Below are 21199 nucleotides of genomic sequence, written 5' to 3'. Positions count from 1 at the left end.
GAAACAATTTTGTGTTCTGAAAAATGGGTTGTTCATCACTCTAGCCACACAATGACATGACGTCAGCATTAGAATACTCTAAATGACTCCAAGCAGGTCAGGCCCCTCATGATTCAGGGGGTGAGAGAGGCTTCAGGGTTGTTGTGAGGACAGCACTGAGAGTATCATGAACACACGTGAGGCTACAGTGCATGCCTTTTTTATGTTAAATATTTTTTTATTGAAAATACAAGTTAAAACAAGGTGCAGTATATAGGAATATCATGCAACCAAGAAAAATAAAAGCATATAAGCACCCTAGTGTAGAGTCAATAGAAGATAATACGTTTTTAGGTCTCGCCTGGCGTTGCAGCGCAAAGCGTTGCTCGCTGGGAGAGAGATATTGTAAGAGAGTAGATTTGAGAAGGGGACTTGAAGCCCCGCCCCTCCTTTCCATTGGCTTGCATCACCGTTTATGCTGAATGGTGGCCTGCCATTGGAAATGGGGTTTTGTAGCCGCTGCCCTTTCTCCTTTTCAGACGGCCCATTCGGACAGGCTCGTCTGCTTCACGGCTGTCGTGAAGCACTTTCTTATCTTTATGGGGCCATGTGTTTCTAATTAGCGTGGAGGAGCGCACTGCCCTCAACCTCTCAAAGGAAAAAATCTTGGTTTCGTCAAGATTTTATTCCTTTGAGAGGTCGGGGGCAGTGCGTGCCTCCACACTAATTCGAAACACATGGCCCCATAAAGATAAGAGATCGAAGACAAAACCAAAGCTCACCAAGCAGGGCTGAGAGGAACTCTGCTCCTCCTGAGCTCCTGGTGCTTTATTTCCACCTGGCACGAAGTGCACTGCATGCTTGTTACTATGAGGTATTTAAATTCCACTCTCGTACCTCCCTTCTTTTTTTGTATAGTATTTTTAACTCAGTGATATGTACACCTCTATCTTTTATCTCCCCCTCCATAGTTGCATTTTTACCCGTGTGCTTTTTAAACAAGTATTTCCCCTCCCCCTCTTCCTGCTTCACAAGAGTTTTACCTCTGAGGTAAATAAGTGCCTTATCACACACAACCCTTTTCCTCTGGAGCAGGTCGGGCAGACAATGCCCGAGTAGCTGCCCGCCCCACCCCCTCTCTCCGTGAACTAGACATGGCCGCGGGAGCGTCTTCCTCAGCGCGCGGCTGCAGCACGCTCTCTCCGGCGGGCTGCTTAATATTTTACAGCCCTCTGCATTATTAACAGCCCGTTACTGACTTAATCAAAGAGGAAGCAGTGCTGGTGCATCGGCAAACAAAGCTAATGCAGTGCCAGGGGAGCCCGGCGAGGCGGCCGGGCGGCAGATGAATAAAGCATGCATAGACGATGTGAGGTGATGAGGTGTCGGCACTGCCCAGGGCCCTGTCCGACCTGCAGGTTGCCACCGCCCACATTTCCAAGGGGTTTAGCTGTAAGCGGCCAATTTGCGATCAAAGGAGTAGCTATGATGTGTGCAGCAGGTGCAGTGTTAGCATCGGGGCCCAGGGGGTTCGGTGGGCTCACCGCGTCCTGATGATAGCTATTACCAGCTAACCTAGGGATGGCTTTGCTATTCACTAACATAAGGCAGAGGCCCCAGTCTCCTATTTTCGCTATGCATGGAGCGCCTCACACGTACGCCCACATTTTAGCAGTAAATGGGGGAGCAACAAGGTAGAGTGACGTGCAAATGGGGACTTGTACTACCATTTTGTTTTTTTTAACTAAATTTAAGGCGGAGATTAAGGATGCACTGGTTTCTACATACACCAACCCACAAGAGTAATCCCATTGCTATTTAAACAAGCATTTGCAATGCAATAGGTCTCACAGTTACACGAATTTAAACTATTGGCATTGTAAATGACAATGCCTTTTATTTACGTTTTTAAAACGAAAACAAAAATAAAAGTCTATGTTATTTGCAATGTCAATGGCTCAAACTCACGTAAATGCGAGACCTATTGCATTGCAAATGCTTGTTATAACTGGAAGGAAAGGAGAAGAAAAAGAAACACGATAAATACAAAAGGAAAAAGAGAGAACAGGAAAAATCTCTAAATCAGGTAAGAATATAAACATATATCAAATAGCCACAAAAGTAGTGATCATATGTAATTAGAACAGACAATATGACCTGAATAATATATGAACATAAACAATTGCATTCTAAATAGGAACATATAGACTGAGGAGATATGGGCAAAAAACCTAAAGAACCAATATTAAATATGTATACATACCCGAAACGCCTCAGGCTGCTGAAGTGCATGTTCCTACCTGTGCATGATTTCTTGTCTCTCGAGTGCACCCTTGGTGCAGAAGCAACCATTCCTTTAAATATATATATATGAAGATAAAGCAGTTCTGGCCCACCTACTGCAACGAGGGGGTTCCTTGCAGGTACGGACCACACAAACGCCTCCACACGATCAAGGATGTTTTGCAATTCGTATTTATTTCAAATAACACCTCATAGTGAAACAGACAAGTGTCCGCCCTGACGCGTTTCAATAGCTCCATGGCGATTTTGATCTCATGACACGCCACTGACAAATCACTTCTTAAATATCAAGTGTGGCAAATCAATTTAAAAAAACAACTAGTGTAGCATTGTGCAAAAAAATTATTGATAGCATACTTTAAAAAAATTTATGGAATGGTAAAAAATCTCTCATCTCTCTTGCTCCGTTAAAGCTTCCAAAATTGAGTGGAGGTGTTAACTTTCCTGACTTTTCACGTTACCAGAAGGCTTTTGGTATTAAACAAACGCAAGAATGCTTTCTTCCTTCTAGCCCTGCTTCACAGAAATGATGGATAGATTTGGAATCTGCATTTATACATCCTTTCACATACTTAGATATCTTATTCATGTCATCCCCTCTAAAATCTTGGTTACCTCCTGTTATTTCACACACTTGCTCATTATTTAAACCATTCATAAGGCCTAACTCTCTCTCTTTGTCTCGCTAAGAAAGATGAAAAGGGAAAAGTAGATAACACAAAACTCATAGAGGTATGGGAAAATTATTCCCTGAAAAAAAAGCATGTGCAAAAATGGTGACCGAACAAAAGGTCACTTCTGGATACCATTCAACATAAAAATACACACCCTATCAGGTGCAGGGGTGTGGGGACACTCTCATGAAGACATGCCGAACCTGGCTCCATCTTGATAGAAAACAATATTGGCAACTTACTGAACAATAGGGAAAAAATATAACATTTAACGAAAACTAGTAAAAATGCTCAAAGTAAACAAACAGGGAGGTGCAGCCCTTCACGCCCGAAGCCAGCGGGTAAACATCAAGGAACAGGGACTACATTACCCAGAAGGCACTGGGACTCATCTAAGTAGCCCATTGGAGGGCGTACATTTAAATAAAGTCCGGTGGCAAAGCAACTGTTTGGAGTCAAGCCTATGATTAAGGGATACATACCCGATACGCGTCAGGCTGCTAAAGTGCTCGTTCCTACCTGTGCATGATTACTTGTCTCTCGAGTGCGCCCTTGCTACAGAAGCAACTGTTCCTTGAAATATATATATATGTAGATATATATATATATTATATATATTTCTTTTTTTTAACATGTTCCGTGTTCCAAAACTCCATTTAAATGCCAATCTTTAGGATAGTTTCAATATATTCCTTTATTTTACAATATATAATACGCTGTATAAAGTAGCATCCCACCGATACCAGTTTAGTCATTGTTGGACTTGGCCCTTTTTGCAAGGTCATCCCTGAACTTTTTGCCTTCCTCTTATATTTTTTCTGACCTGTTGTTGGCTGTTTTATGACTCTGGGCACTTTACCACTGCTGATCAGTGCTAAAGTGCCCTCCCTATTGTAAATTAATGTATGAATTTGTGATTCCATGATTGGTTGGTTTGGTTTACCTGTCAGACCCTAGTACAGTGCACCAGGAGTGCCCAGGGCTGGTAATCCAAATACTGCTGGTGGGCTTGCAGCACTGGTTGTGCCACCCACAGAAGCAGCCTGTAAAAGTGTGTCTAAGGTCTACCATTGCAGAACCTGCGTGCAGACTGGTACTGTCATGCTGACTGGGCAAGTGCACCCACTTGCCAGTCCCTAAATCTTCCCTTTTCTTCATATCAGACACCTCTATGGTAGGCCCAAGGGCAGGGTGCATTGTAAGGATAAGGTAGAACATGCCCGGGTGTGTGTGGCATGTTCTAATAGTGAATTACAGCCATTTTCGTTTTTCACTATTGCAAGGCTACCTGTTCTCCATAGGCCGGAATGGGCAGTTTGGTTATTACATCCTATAATCCTAACTGACTCAGAGAACATGGTAGAAATTCGAATTTAGTATGCCTGAACTCAGGATGATAAAATACAACTTTTAGTGAAGTTGGTTTTAACATTCTGTGTTTGAAAATGCCACTTTTAGAAATTAGGCATTTTCTTGTCTAACCATTCAAACCTGCCTCTGCTAGGCTGTGGGTATTCCTTTGTCTGGAGTTTGAGTGACAGAGCTGGGGAATTCCAGGAGACAGGGTGAGGTGGCCCAGTGGTGAATAGAGAGATCTGCACCTAGATGGGTGGGAGGAGTTGCACCTGGGACCTGAATAGGGCTGTGCCTGCCTTCCACAATGCTGGCTCCACCCCCTGGGGAGCGACTAATGTCTCTGCCCTGCACAGTGAATGAAGAGAAGGAAACCTGTCAACAAAGTGCTCCAGGGCTGTACTCGCCTTCCACAATGCTGGCTCCACCTCCTGTGGGGCGTCTAATGTTTCTGCCCTGCACTGTGAAAGGAAAGGAGAAGTCTGGTAAACAGAGTGCTCAGGAACTGGTTTGGACTGGGCAAAGGCCCCTCTGCCTTCAGAGGACAAAGGATTTCTGGGTATAAATATTGGGACCCTGATCCCAAGAATTTAGATCACTTTGGGAAAACAAGAAGAACCTCTGCTGAGGGAGGAACCAGAAGAAGCTGAGGAGGAAACTATCCCTGAAACTGGGGGATTGGCCTGCAGTGGTTGCCTTACTGCCAAAGAGAGGAGAAAGGAACTTTGTGTGTACTTTTGCTCAACTTGTGAAGGATCTCCAAGGGCTTGGAAAAGAGCTTGCCTCCTGCTGAAGTCTCAGGAACAACAGACTTCACCCCCAGCTCCCCAGAGTTTTCTGGAAGTGCCTGCTGCTGTTGTTGGGCCTTCTGATGGACTGCGTGTTGCAAGGAGCTGGAAGCGCGAGCAAGAAGGAGAAGCGTGCCGCCGTCGGAGCTGTTGTCGTTGCATCTCGTAAAGTGTGTCGCCGCTGCAGCATCGCATCGAGCGGAAGCATATCGCATCATCCAGGAAGTGTCTCGCAACGCCGAAGAAGCGTGTCGCCATCACAGCCAACGTAGCTGACGCATTGCACCGCATCAAGAGAAAAGTCTCGCATCGAGGAAGAAGCGTGTCGCCATCGCAGCCATCGTAGTTGTCGCATTGCACTGCATCAAGAAAAGCGCCTCGCATCCATGGAGAAGTGTGCGGCCGTGGGAGCTGCTGTCATCGCATCGTGTAAAGGGGTGTCGCCGCTGCAACATCGCATCGAGCGGAAGCGTCTCGCAAGTGTCGGAGAAGAGTGTCGCTGCCAAGACCGCTGTCGTCGCATCGCGTAAAGGGGTGACGACGCTGCAGCTGAAGCATCGAGTCGAGTTTTCTCGCACATCGGAGAAGCGTGCCGCATCTGGAAGATCTTCACGTCTTTATTTCTTTGCACCAAAAACTTCATCGCATCAACATCGTTGCAACACTTTCGTTGCCCTGCGTGTCGCATCTAAAAGGTACATTGACTTAAAGTGTCGCATTTAAGAACTTAAGAGAACTAAGCAAAATTCTACTATCTAAAGTAACAGTAGTGTGTGTTTTTGACGTTGAGTGGTCTTGTTGTAAATCTATATCAAGAATACTTATTTTTTATATAAATCCTGTGTGATGTCCATTTGTAGTGTTGTCACTTGGTTCCTGTATGTGTTCACAAATGCTTTACACACTGCCTCTGAGATAAGCCTGTCTGCTCGTGCCAAGCTACCAAGGGGGTGAGCAGGGGTTATTTTAGGAGTGTACCCCCTTACCCTGACTAGAGGAGAGGGCCCCTATTTGTCACAAGTGCATACCTGTGCCAACTAGAGACCCCCAAGTCTAACATTGGTGGTCAGCGGTGAGGATTCTGGACTTGCATTTGTGACTCATGTACAGTGATTGGTGAACACTACTTAGTGAGTGCAGACCATAACGCAACCAATACTTGTTGGTGTATTTCTTTTTGGGACTTTCTATTTTTGAGTACTGCCAAGCTTAACCATGGTGGAGAAAGCAGCATCCATAGTCTCTGTTAATACTGAATTTGAGTGGGAAGAAGAGAAAATGGACAGCTACAGTACAATGCAGCTAAAACTCTTCTGCAAGCAATTTAATGTTTCTACTACTGGATGAAAAAATAAGCCAGAATTCTACAAGGCGCTGAGGGCCTGGGTAGAAGCAAGGAATGCCACTGATAATAATAATGCAGAGGAGCAGCTAGATGGGCCAGTGGGTCCAAGAGGAAGGAGAACCCCTTCCCCTGCCGGTAGCAGTGTTTCTGGTAAAAGTCTATCTCCAGAGGAGTTGGCAGATAGAAGAGAGTGTTGGATGCACGAAATGTAGCTGACCAAGCTCAAGTTAAGGGAGCAGTTAGAATTGGAATGGCAAATTAGAAAGTTAGCCCTAGAGGAAAAGAAAATGGAAATGGAGCATGAGTTGATTATGAGGAAGCTTGACTTAGAGCTCGAGAGGCTTGAGACCATGAGTGTCTCAGCCCAGCAACAAGAAATGTGTGTAGCTCAGAGATTGAGCTTTGCTGAGTGGGAGGAGGAATCCAGATCAGATGGTGGCAGCAATATTGAATTTTCTACTGCTGAAAGACTAGTACACACACCCAGAGATGTGACACCTGACTTGAAGGAGGGGGTTAATTTACACCAGGAGGTTCAAGGATATGAAGTAGCTCCAGTGGTGCGCAGTGTTCTTGAGGTGAATTGGGAAACTGGCACAGGGATTCATAGTCCTAGTGGTGGGAGGGATTCCCCCATGGTCGAGCACTGCATGGTGAGGTGAAGGATAGTTTGGTTAACCCTGCTAGGGGGCTGTGTGATCAAATTGTGGGAGAGCATATTGTAAGTCCCTGTTTTCCAGAGGTATGTCAACACCTGTTGGAGAGTGAGTTCTCTGACCCCAGTGAGCTCATATTGGAGGCAGACCTTTTGGTGGAGTCCAGAGCGTCTGGAAAGGCATTGGGGAGTGATCCCAAGATGAGTGGTTCAGGTATCTTCCAACCCAGTGTGGTGGAAGTGGCTTAGAGTAGCCCAACTAGGTCCTGTAGTAGTGAGAGGGGTGTAGGGACTCACGTCCTGTCTTTAAGGGGAAGGAGTGAGAATGGGTTATGTCCCGGTAGTGCCCAACCTCAGTCTCAGAGCCTGGATGGTTCTTTAAGGGAACACCAGGTGGGGAGCCTAGTCTATCCTGAGGGGCTGCCCGTTGTGCGGGATCCCCTAGTGTTTGGTGAATGGTGAGTGTCTGTAAGCAGGCCTCCCTCAGTTCTGGTGTCTGGCAGTACCGCTCCAGTTGGGAGGGTGTAGAAGTCCAGATTGAGGGGTGAGAGGGGGAAAGAGTCCCCAGTGGAAGAACCAGTGGGTCAGGGGCCAGCCAGAAGGGCTGCGTCACCAGTGAATGACCATTGTGACACCACTTCTGTCCTGGGGGATCTTCGCGCACTGTCAGATGGACAGGGGTCGGGAGATCTGCGCCAGGCAGACTGTCACACGACACATGACTTATGTGTCACCCTCAGGGGGGGCATGTGTGCTCCCCGGGAAGTTCTGGTGCGCCAGGCAAGCGTTCAACCGCATGGGTTGGTCCCAGGGTTGAGAAGCCAGGTTCAGGCGTTGTCTGACCTGGAGGGAGGGACATCTGTAATCAGTGTCCCTACCAGTCTGTCTTCTTGGTGTACCACTCCAGGTGGGAGGGTACAGCCATCTGGAAGGGGGTGCAGAGGGAGGGAGTCCTCACCTCTGACCCTGGCTCAACTGAAGGGTTTAGACCCTAGGTTGGAGGGCCAGGTTCAGGGTGTCCCCCCTGACCTGGACGCCCAGTTGCAGGTTAGAACCCCTGAACTGGTGGGGAATTGCGCAGGACACCTGCCACAGGTGCCCTGGCAATTCGGGAATGGGGTACCACTCCAGTTGGGAGGGTACAGACCCCCAACAAGGAGGAGGAGGACCGGGAGTTGGAAAGCCCATCCCAGTCTCCTGTCCAGCTGCTGGGTACAGGCCTGTGGCTGGTGGGTCAGTGCCAGGATGTCATACCTGACCTGACAGGAGGGAGAATGGACAAAGGGTGCCAAGCACCTGGGGCTACTGCCCCCCGCTCCCTGGCGCCACAGAGGCTTGAGAACCCTGAGAGGCATAAGGCCTGGGTCTCATCCCTGACTACTGTCAGTGGCCATTGTGACATTTTGCTGTCTGTCTGTTGGGACACACCTGTGAGCCAGTTAAGGTTCGGTGCTGCACATGTGGTGTCCACAGGTGAGGAGAAGGGTTCCCCTTGGATTGTCTTGGTGGGCCCTGAGAGTATGGACAGAGGGATTCCAATAGGTTCAGATTGGCGTAGAACTGGAGTCTGCCCCTGCAGTTGCGGGCCAGGTCCTTGTTCTATCGCCCAAAGCAGGGAAGCCCACCACAGTAGTGATTGGTCTACCCTTCGTTTTGGCTGGAAGGGGGTTGTGTTGGACTTGGCCCTTTTTGCAGGGTCACCCCTTAACTTTTTGCCTTCCTCCAAAATTTTTCTGACCTGTTGTTGGCTGTTTTATGACTCTGGGCACTTTACCACTGCTGGTCAGTGCTAAAGTGCATATGCTCTCCCTATTGTAAATTAATGTATGAATTTGTGATTCCATGACTGGCTGGTTTGGTTTACCTGTCAGACCCTAGTACAGTGCACCAGGAGTGCCCAGGGCTGGGAATCCAAATACTGCTGGTGGGTTTGGAGCACTGGTTGCACCACCCACAGAAGCAGCCTGTAAACGTGTGTCTAAGGTCTGCCATTGCAGAACCTGCATGCAGTCTGGTACTGTCATGCTGACTGGGCAAGTGCACCCACTTGCCAGTCCCTAAACCTTCCCTTTTCTTCATATCAGACACCCCTATGGTAGGCCCAAGGGCAGGGTGCATTGTAAGGATAAGGTAGAACATGCCCTGGTGTGTTTGGCATGTTCTAATAGTAAATTACAGCCATTTTCGTTTTTCACTATTGCAAGGCTACCTGTTCTCCATAGGCCAGAATGGGCAGTTTGGTTATTACATCCTATAATCCTAACTGACTCAGAGAACATGGTAGAAATTCGAATTTAGTATGCCTGAACTCAGGATGATACAATACAACTTTTAGTGAAGTTGGTTTTAACATTCTGTGTTTGAAAATGCCACTTTTAGAAAGTAGGCATTTTCTTGTCTAACCATTCAAACCTGCCTCTGCTAGGCTGTGTGTATTCCTTTGTCTGGAGTTTGAGTGACAGGGCTGGGGAATTCCAGGAGACAGGGCGAGGTGCCCCAGTGGTGAATAGAGAGATCTGCATCTAGATGGGTGGGAGGAGTTGCACCTGAGACCTGAATAGGGCTGTGCCTGCCTTCCACAATGCTGGCTCCACCTCCTGGGGACCGGCTGATGTCTTTGCCCTGCACAGTGAATGAAGAGAAGGAATCCTGTCAACAAAGTGCTCCAGGGCTGTACTTGCCTTCCACAGTGCTGGCTCCACCTCCTGTGGGGCGTCTAATGTTTCTGCCCTGCACTGTGAAAGGAAAGGAGAAATCTGGTAAACAGAGTGCTCAGGAACTGGTTTGGACTGGGCAAAGGCCCCTCTGCCTTCAGAGGACAAAGGATTTCTGGGTATAAATATTGTGACACTGATCCCAAGAATTTAGATCACTTTGGGAAAACAAGAAGAACCTCTGCTGAGGGAGGAACCAGAAGAAGCTGAGGAGGAAACTATCCCTGAAACTCGGGTATTGGCCTGCAGTGGTTGCCTTACTGCCAAAGAGAGGAGAAAGGAACTTTGTGTGTACTTTTGCTCAACTTGTGAAGGATCTCCAAGGGCTTGGAAAAGAGCTTGCCTCCTGCTGAAGTCTCAGGAGCAACAGACTTCACCCCTCAGCTCCCCAGAGTTCTTTCGAAGTGCCTGCTGCTGTTGTTGGGCCTTCTGAGGGACTGTGTGTCGCAAGGAGCTGGAAGCGCGACGCAAGAAGGAGAAACGTGCCGACATCGGAGCTGTTGTCATCGCATCTCGTAAAGTGTGTCACCGCTGCAGCATCGCATCAAGCAGAAGCGTCTCACACCATCCAGGAAGTGTCTCGCAACGCCGAAGAAGTGTGTCACCATCGCAGCCATCGTAGCTGACACATTGCACCTCATCAAGAGAAGAGTCTCACATCGAGGAAGAAGTGTGTCGCCATCGCAGCCATCGTAGTTGTCGCATTGCACCGCATCAAGAAAAGCGCTTCGCATCCATGGAGAAGCGTGCCGCCGTCCGAGCTGCTGTTGTCGCATCGTGTAAAGGGGTGTCGCCGCTGCAACATCGCATCGAGCGGAAGCGTCTCGCAAACGTCGGTAAAGGGGTGATGCCACTGCAGCTGAAGCATCGAGTCGAGTCTTCTCGCAACATTGGAGAAGCGTGCCACATCTGGAAGATCTTCACGTCTTTATTTCTTTGCACCAAAAACGTAATCGCATCAATATCGTTGCAACACTTTCGTTGCCCTGCGTGTCGCATCTAAAAGGTACATTGACTTAAAGTGTCGCATTTAAGAACTTAAGAGAACTAAGCAAAATTCTACTATATAAAGTAACAGTATTGTGTGTTTTTGTCATTGAATGGTCTTGTGGCAAATCTATATAAAGAATACTTATTTTTTATATAAAGCCTGTGTGGTGTCCATTTGTAGTGTTGTCATTTGGTTACTGTATGTGTTCACAAATGCTTTACACACTGCCTCTGAGATAAGCCTGTCTGCTCGTGCCAAGCTACCAAGGGGGTGAGCAGGGGTTATTTTAAGAGTGTACCCCCTTACTCTGACTAGAGGAGAGGGTCCCGATTTGTCACAAGTGCATACCTGTGCCAACTAGAGATCCCCAAGTCTAACAGTCATTTTAAATAAATGAATTGTACACATAAATCCTAGAAATAGTCATTTTCAAAAATTCTTTCAGTGCTAACTGTTTTCCTTTTCTCCACACCCCTCTCTCTTGTCCTGGGCACCATTGTACTTCCGCATTCAGGGCATCAGATCTGTGTGGGCCATTAATTGCAATAATTTACATTTCAGCTGTGTCAAGCAGTTCTCACAGCCTTCAGGACAAAAATAAATCTTATCTTGTTTCAATACACTGTCAAGTATGTGGGTTGGCAGGCCCAGGCAGGAAATTAGAAAAATATCTATGACATGCAGGGAAAAACTTCCCTTTGTTGCAGTAACATTGATTTTTTTCTGTCTCAGAAACAAACACAAGCTACGTGGGTAAGTTTAAAACATCGAGAAAAAAAGACAAAGACCAACAATGAAAAAGGACCAAAAAAGCAGAGTCAAAGGAAAAGATGTACTAAATGAAAAGGCAGATTTTAACCCCTTGGTTGCTGTCCTCAGCCACGGTGCTTGTGACCTGAGAATGGAACCGTTCGGTACTAGCACCCAACCACTAGGAAAGTGCTGGTGCTCCTCCCATGGTCCGCCCAACTGTAGGCCCTCACTGGGGATGGCAGCAGAAGGACTTACGCTGACCCCACCCCCGGTGATCTGAAGGCGTTGGTGCGCGCATGGTGGCCAACATCATCAAGTGCAGCTGGAAATGCCCCAGAAATAATTTTTTTCCAGTGCTTCGAGAGATATGACGTATTTTAGGTGAGTCCTTCTCCTGGGCGGAAAAACAGAAACAGGGGGAAAGAAAAGAGTTTGCCCTTTCCTCCTGTGCCTTTTTAGAGTGGATTCCTGCTTCACGATCGCAGGTGAGGTCGCGATCATGGACCAGGAATCCACAACATTAGACTACCAGGGATTTCTTTTTCTGTTGTTGGGGGACGGAGATGTTAGGTAAGGTCGCTCCCCAGGGGGCATGTTTGATCTTTGTTTGGCCCCACTGCGGGCTAATTCAGCCATTTTGTAGGCCAATTAGCCACCCGGGTGGCCGAAACCCAATAGAAGCTAGGGAATAATTTATTTTTATGATTACTGGGAGTGACCCCTTGGGCAAGGGTCGCTCCCAGTGGGGAACCTTTTTTAGTAATTCCACCGCGCCCAGAGGGCAGATCGACCATTTTTTGGCTGATCTGCCATCTGGGTGGGAGGTCAAAGCCCACTAGGCACCACGGATTGCATGTTCTATATGTTGGGGAGTGGGTCACTCCCCTTTACTGAGAAAATATTTTGCCCATTTTTGGCCCCCAAAGGGGCAGGTCTGCAATATTTTTAGGCCCATCAGCCCCCACATGGGGTGAAAGCCACTAAACACTAGGGGGCAGATTTATGTTGCACTTGCGCCACTTTTGCGCCACCGTTGCGTCACTTTTGTGACGCAGCAGCGGCGCAAACACTGCGCCATGGTGCGGGGTATTTACAACGTGACGCATCTGGGAGATGCGTCACGTTGTAAATCCCTGCGCCACATGTAGGCGTTCCAGGGCATGTGGGTGCGCTCCGGCGCAGGAACGCCTCCTAAAAGTGGCTGAGTGAAATCTACAAGATTTCACTCAGTCACTTTTAGGCCCATGCTGCGTCAAAACCCTGCGCCTGCTTGAAGCAGGCGTAAGGATTGACGCAGCATTGTACAGATAGGGCCCCCCAGAACATTGCTGGAGCTGCGTCACGCTTGCGACGCAACTCCAGCAATGCGCCACTTTTACGGCACAGATGCGTCACGCATCTGTGCCGTTTTTGCCCCATGGTGCACCTCATTATAAATGCGGCGCATCCATGGTGGCGCAGCTGTGGCGCATAATAACTGGCGCATCCCTGCTGATATGCAGGGATGCGCCAGTTATCATAAATCTGCCCCTAGGGATTTATACAGTTATATGTTGGGGAGCGGCCCTGTGGACAAGGGTCACTTCCCTTTATTGGGCAGATATTTTGGCCACTTTCTGTACCCCCTGGGGGCTGACCGGCAATATTTTTAGATTTATCTACCCCCACGGGGAGAAAAAAGCCACTAGACATCAGGGAATTTTGCATTTACATGTCGGGGAGTGGTCCTTTGGACAAGGGTTTCTCCCCTTTTTATTGGGACAATGTTTTGCCCATTTTCTGCCCCCCCCCCCGGGGCAGAGCAGCCATATTTGTAGTCCCATCTACCCCCAAGGGGGCACGAAAGCCACTAGTCACAAGTGAGTATATTTATTTATATGTCGGGGAGTGACCCTTTGGGGCATGTATTTTGGCCATTTCTGTTATATTTTTAGGCCCATCTACACCCAAGTGGGGGAGAAAACCACTAGACACTAGGTAAAGTTTCTGTTTTTGTCTGAACTGGATTCTGGCAGACGGTCTGCATGTGCTTGGTGTGTGTGGGCTACCACTTGACTGGCGGTGTATGTAGACTGTCACTTGGCTGGTGGCATGTGTTGACTGGTGCTTGGCTGGTGGTTGTATTTGGGCTGGCACCTAGCTGGTGGTCTGCTAGGACTTGCGTTTGGCTGACGGTGTGCGTGGACTGGCGCATAGGTGGCAGTGTGCATGTGCTGGTGCTTTGCTGGTGATGTGAGTGAAGTGGCGCTTGACTGGCGCTTGACTGGCGCTTGGCTGGCAGTGTGTATGGACTGGTGCTTGCCTGACGGTTTGCGTGTACTAGCACTTGGCTGGCGGTGTGCATGGACAGTGGTTTGGCTGGTGGTGTGTGTGGCTGGCAGCTTGTGTGGACTAAGGCTGGGCTGGTGGTGTGTGTGCACTGGCGCTTGGATGACGGTGTGTTTGAATAAGGGAGTTTGCTGGCTTTTTGTGTCGACTGGCTTTTGACTGCCATTTGGGCGGTGATGGGCTGACATAGGGTTTTATAATGTTAACTGTTTTATTTCTTGTCATCATTTATTATTGCAATATTTTATTTCTCTATTTTATTCTAGTGCAAAGGTTTGGATTTCCTTTGCTATGACTCCTGCTTGTGGTTTTGGCACTGGTAGATTGTAATTTGTGTAGTTGCATGTGTTTGGTAAGAAAACGTTTTTTTACTGTTTACTGTAAATGAGTATCATTTCTCTGCATGAATGTGTTTTTTGTAAATGTTGAAATAATAGCAGCATGTTTAGCTTCTGTTTTATTTTGTGTGAAATTGTCCTTGGATTTGTGCACAATGTGTATTGTGTTGTCTTGTTTGTAATTTTCTTATGTACTTCCTTTCTAGTGATACATCGTTGGTAGTTGCTGCTTTCTGTAGAGTAGGTGCTGGTGAGTCTAGCTGCCTCTGGCAAGTGATTAGTATTGTTTTTTAATACATAGGTCTTTGTGTGCTATATATTGATTTGCTTTTCCTCTCAGATTACCAGTAGTTTTTCTTTCTGTTTGATAAAGCCACACTTTGGTGCACATGCATCAAAATGCGGCAAAGCGATTCCTTATTAGCGAGAAATAAGGAATCGTTATTAAGGAATCGCATTTCTGAATGCATCAACAGATTCGGTAAAAAAAAGCGATTTCTTAAAAATCGCTAATAAATACAGAATCCACAATAGCGAGTAGAGCAAACACCGAATAGCAAATAGCGATTTCGGAATTAGCGAAATCGGTATTAGCGATTTCGGTATTAGCGAAATCGGTATTAGCGAAATCGGTAAAAGTGAAATCGCAAAATACGGGCCGCTCTGGGAACGGTCTTATGACATCACTACCAGGAAGTAGAGCTGCCCCACCCTCATTCACTCGCCTGAGGAGCTCACAGGAGGAGGAACAGGACACAGGCTGGGCTACAGAATCCTCACTGACAACACTTCCACCCTACACCACCAGGATGGACAAGGATGCACTAGGCACCGCTGAAACAGCCAGGAAGAGAAAGAGAAAGTTCTCAGACCGGGAACTGGAGCACCTGATCGAGGGGGTGAGCAGCAAGCATGATAGGCTGTTCGGAAAGCTGTCTCTCAAGGTGCCAGAGGCGGAGAAGAGACGCATATGGCTGCGCATCAGGGAGAGGGTCAATGCCGTGGGAGTGACGCCCCGCAGCATCGATGAACTAAAGAAGAGGTGGTACGACTTCAGGAAGAGGGCCAAGGAGAGGATCACAGAAAGGGTCAGGGAGGCAGCTGGCACAGGAGGGGGGGCCATCCACAGTGCCTGCAAACACTGCCCTTGAGGAGCTAGTCGAGGGGACCATCGAACCAGAGGCGGTCGTGGGAGTCACGCAGATGGACACCTCTAGCGCAGCCACAACTGAACAAGGTAAGGTGCATGCCTGCACCCTTACTCTGCATATCGTATACCCATTCCCATCCCCCCAGCTCGATCACAGTGTGCAGACAGAGGTGCACCACACATATTCCCTCATATCAGTAGTGCATCATGGGAATCGTAGTCATGTCAGCCAGGTGTGAAAGTAAAGTCATAAATGCAAAAATAATTCCGATCAGCAGTAGAAGCAAAACATAGACTCAAATGATGTAATTAATAGAAGGACATGTATGAAAAATTACAAACAGATGTAGTCATAATCCAACTAATCATGCACTGTTTCACACACAGATGCATCTCCTGGCGATTCAGATGACAGCGGCCGCCTCATCATCTCGGAGACACCAGCTGATTCTGATGGCGACAGTCCGCAGGAGGGTCAATCCCCACCTCCACCAGCAACTATACCACCACCACCACCACCACCTGCTGCGCCAACTGCAAACAAACCACCAAGACGCAGGACACAAGTCCCCCCCATGCAGGTGATGGATGCATGCCTGAGTCCTGCAACACTAACTGGGCCAAGTCCGACAGTTGTCACACCGCCAGCACCACCACCTGCACGTTGGCGAGTCACGCAGCGGCGCTGGTCCCTGCGCAGTACTTCTGATGTAGCCAACCAGGCAAGCTCCGCATATGGTGGCATCGAGGCACAGATGCTGCGTGTCCAGCGCCTGCAGGGGAGACACATGGGGACCATTAGCCTACACATATCGCGCCTTGCAAAGCAAATGTGTACCCTGACAGACGCAGTGCGGGACATGACCACAGTTGTGGCAGAGGGGAATGGAAAACTGAGTGAGGACCTCCAGGAACTCACCCGTGCCATCAGAGCAGGGCACCATAGTGAGCAACGGAGGCACAGACAAAACTTGCTCCGTTCAACTGCATCAACCAAGGCCATCACTAGGCTGTGCAACAGCACTGCTGTATTCTCCAGACGCTCCGTGTCACTGCAGGTGGACCTCGGCCATTATTGTGGTGACGTGGCAAAGGCCTTAGGCCAGGTGACCACTGTAGTGGAACACTTGCAGAGCGGAACTTTCAGTGGCAGCACCTTGGGAGGGGAGGACGGCAGTGAGGCTGCCTCAAGTGTCAGCAGCGTATCCGTGGTGGAGACCAGTACCAGGAGGCGCAGTTCGCGCTGCTCCACAGCCACAGGGACAGGCCGTGGTGAGGTGGAGGAGACAGGTGATAGGAGGCTGGGCGTTCGTGGCAAGCGCCACTAGTCATACAGTACGGCATCCCTGACCATGGTGGGGGTAACCATGGCCCTGTCCAATTGTACTGTTGCACACCCGTGACTACAACAGGCATGTTTTGGTCCTCATTGTGTGGGGGAACTGTAATTCACATTTATGTGTGACCGCACATACATCAGTGCTTATGTGCATTAAACATTGGCACCACTAATGATATCGTCATGGCTCATTCTTACCTGGGTCAGAAATGATGTTGCGTGATGTATGTCCGCCTCCTTTGGCCCTCAGCTGTGTTAGGAACGTGTGCCTGTCGGTGTTGTGCGGGTGGTTGGTCATCCCGGTAGTCGTCATTCCTGTACACCTCTATGGGTATCCCCCTTCTGGTTGCGATTTTGTGCAGCATGTCACATACTGCTACAATCCAGCAGCAGGTGTCTGGTTTGTATTGCAGGCACCACCAGTCTTATGTAAGATTCGGAAGCGACTCTTCAGAATCCCAAATGTCCTCTCTATCACATTTCTGGTGCTTATGTGGCTTGCTTTGTAGCGTTGCTCCTGTGGTGTTGCTGGATTGATGTAGGGGGTGAGGATGTATTTACGCAGGGCGTATGCACTGTCACCTACAGGATGGAAGCAAAGGCTTAGCGACAGTGATGAATATACATGTGTGATGCTAATTTATGAAGAGGTATGTGTACGTACCAAGCAGGAGTCCCTCTCCAAATTCTCCATTGAGTAGGCGCTTGTGGATGCCACTGTGTCGAAATATGTAGGAGTCGTGTGTGCTCCCTGGAAATTGTGCCACTAGGTCTGTGATGATGTGCTTGGCATCACACACGACCTGCACGTTGATGGAGTGATAGGACTTGCGGTTACGGAAAATGTACTCATTGGCTGAGGGTGGACAGATGGGGACATGCGTGCAGTCAATGCATCCTATGACATGGGGGAATTGGGCCACCTGGTAGAATGCCTGTTTGGTGTGGTCCAACTGCTGTGGGGTTGTGGGGAAGCTGATGTGGCCATGTATCATTGTCAGCATGGCATCAATGAATTTGTGGAAGAAGCGTGATAGTGCGCTTTGTGATACGCCTCCCGCAACGGCGATGACCCCCTGAAAACTTCCAGAGGCCAGTAGGTGCAGGCTGCATAGGACCTGGACGTGCGCAGGAATAGCATTGGTCCGACGTGTCTGGTGCTGCAGTAGTGGTTCAAGGTCTGCAATTAGAAGGCATGATCATGGCACGATTGAGACGATACTTGTCGTAAACCTCATCCTCATTTTGGCCAAGCAATGTGATGCGCACTCTGAAGACTCTCTCCTGGACCCTTCTCCTGCGCTTTCCTGCTGCATTGATTCGCATCCTCCTTGCAAGCACGTAGAGGGCTGCCATTTTGTGCAAGGTAACAGGGTCTCCTGGCCCTATTTGTATGGCTTACTGATTGTTAGCATCTGTGGCACTTCAAGAATTTTTTGAGTTTTTTTTTTTTATATGCAACTTTACCTCCTGGTTCTGATTCCCCTTAATCTGCTCATGCAAAATAGCGATTTTTGGCATTTTCGGTATTTGCGATTTTTGATGCATTCATTTGCGATTCGTCATTTGTGATTGGCACATGCCGGGCGCTATTAGGGATTTCGGTATTTGCGATTTATTGTTTAGCGATTCTTTATTTTGACGGGGCTTCTTTTTGCGATTCTTTATTTTTGCGGGGAATTATTTAGCGATTCTTTATTTTAGCAGGGAATTATTTAGCGATTCTTTACTTTTTCCCGATTTCTGTTGATGCATTGGGAATCGTTTTTTGCCACTCGCTAACTGGTGATTTTTGCGATTCGGTATTTTTGCGAGTTGATTTTTGGTTGATGCATGTGCCAGATGATTACTTATTTTACACAGTGTTGGGTATTGTTGACTTATTTGTGAAATTACTTTTCTTAGTAAGGCATATGGCCACAGGATTACCACTCTGCAGGTTGTTAATATGCTTTTTGAGTCTTCCTCTGACCATGAGACTGAGTCTGCACCTGAGCCAGAGGAGGAAGAGGAGGAAGTCCAGGATTCTGGCAGTGAATTTTCTGCCTAGCAAGGGACCAAAAATGCAGGTCACTCCCTTGCAAAACCAGATTGTTTTGTGATATATAATTTTGATGTCTCCACAATACGTTTTGGGACTTTTCTTGATGCAAGCACTAGGCCTACCCACACAAGTGAGGTACCATTTTTATTAGGAGACTTGGGGTAATGCTGGGTGGATGGAAGTTTGAGGCTCCTCACAGATTCCAGAACTTTCCATCAAAGAAATATGAGGAAAATGTGTTTTTTTAATCAAACTTTGAGGTTTGCCAGGGAGTCTGGGTAGAAAAAACATGATGAGAGCTACACAAGTCAGCCTACCCTGGATACCCCTATGTGTCTAGTTTAAAAAAAATGTACAGGTGTGCTAGATTTCCCTAGATGCTGGCTGAGCTAAGGCCCAGAATCCACAGCTAGGCACATTTTAAAAAAAGGGTCAGTTTTCAGTGGAAAAATGTGATGTGTCCATGTTCTGTTTTGGGCTGTTTCCTGTTGCGGGCACTACGCCTACCCACACAAGTGAGGTTCCATTTTTATAAGGAGACTTGGGGAAATGCTGGGTGGAAAGAGATTTGTGGCTATCCTCTGGTCACAGTACGTTCAATCACAGTAATGTGAGGAACATATGTTTTTCTAGACATACTTTGATGTTTGCAAGGGAATCTGGGTAACTGAACCTGGTGAGAGCCACACAAGTCACCCCATCCTTGATTTCTAGTGATGTCTAGTTTTAAAAAATGTACAGGTTTGTTAGGTTTCCTAAGGTGCCGGCTGAGTTAGGGCCCAAAATCCACAGCTAGGCACATTGCAAAAAAAGGGTCACTTTTCAGCGAAAAAATGTGATGCCCACATTGCATTTTGTGTCATTTCCTGTTATGGAAACTGGGCCTACTCACATAAGTGAAGAACCATTTTTATCGGGAGACTTCGAGAAACACAGTATAGTAGAGCAAGTGTTATTATCAGTTGTTTTTCTTTGCATTTGGGCCTTGCAAATGTTAGACAGTGTGTAAAAAAGAAGTTGTTTTGAGAAATGCCCTCTAATTCACATGCTAGTATGAGTACCCACAAATTCAGGGATGTGCAAATGACCACTGTTTCTAAACCACATCTTGTTGCCATTTTTGAATTGGTATGCACCCGGTACACAATGAAAAACCATTGCAAGGTGCAGCTCAATTATTGGGTCTGGGTACCTCGGGTTCTTGGTGAACCTACAAGCCCTATATATCTCCGCAACCAGAAGAGTCCAGTGGATGTAACAGTATATTGCTTTTGAAAATCTGCCATAGTTAGAAGAAGTTACAGATGAAAGTGTAGACACAAATGGCTGCTTTTTTCAACTCAATTTCAATATTTTTTCATTTCAACTGTTGCTTTCCATAGGGAAACCTTGAAGGATCTACACAAATGACCCCTTGCTGCTGAATTCAGAATATTGTCTACTTGTCAGAAATGTATTGATTTCTGGGATCCGCAATTAGTTTCACACCCATTTCTACCACAAACTGGTAGGAGGTTGAAAGCACACAAAATATGAAAAATGAGCTATGACCCAGCAAAATGCCAAAACTGTGTTGAAAAATTTGGGGGCATGTTTACAAACCCCTATCGTCACAGGAACATCAATTTTAACGACGTTCCTATGGCGATAGGGGCTTCACCTTATTTACAAGGCAGCGTTAAGCCACTTCATGTGGCTTAATGCTGCCTTGTAAATAACGTACCCTTTCACGCTATACTTAGCGTGAAAGGGGTGGGCAGTGGGTGTTGCGGTGGGTGTTCCGCCACAATACCCATTGATTTTGATGCTGACCCCTATTTATATGGGTGACGTAAATAGGAGGCAGCTCCAAAATTAAGACCAGAAACTGGTCTTGACATGGCGAAAAGATGAGAAATTATTTATTTCTCCTCGTTTTTGCTGTTCCAAAGTGTAATGCTTAGTAAGTAGTGGCGGACAGGAATGGGATTCCGCTGGCATCAGAAAAGTCAGAGGGGCCAGTAACCAAGCTAACTTTCTGGGCATCAACCAGTATTCAATAGCCATAGTGTTATGGTTGCCTGTGAAAAATGTGTTAGCTTTGAATGAGTTATTGTTGGAAGTGTTGAGAAAGGAGAAGTGAGACTTGTGGCCAGTGCAAAAAATAGTAGATCAATTGAATTTTGCATGTCAGTTGGTGGCGCCGTAATGGGCTTTTAGCAGGAGCCTCACATTTGCAATGCAGGGTAGACAAAACGTCACCACTGGATGAGTGGTAAGTGTGAGAGAGGATCTGGAGATGTGGCAACTTTTTGGGGTGAAGAATAATGGTATACCAATGTGGCTGCAGAATGACCCAGGGTAAGGACTAGGGGACCCACTCGCTCTGGACTGGCACAGCAACAGATGGTTCAGGCTAGGTATGAATTATATTAGACAGAGAGGATTGGGGAATTGCATACAAG

This window comes from Triturus cristatus, chromosome 3_2, assembly GCF_964204655.1.
Source record: "Triturus cristatus chromosome 3_2, aTriCri1.1, whole genome shotgun sequence".
Classification (NCBI taxonomy): domain Eukaryota; kingdom Metazoa; phylum Chordata; class Amphibia; order Caudata; family Salamandridae; genus Triturus; species Triturus cristatus.
This window is presented reverse-complemented; position numbering follows the sequence as displayed.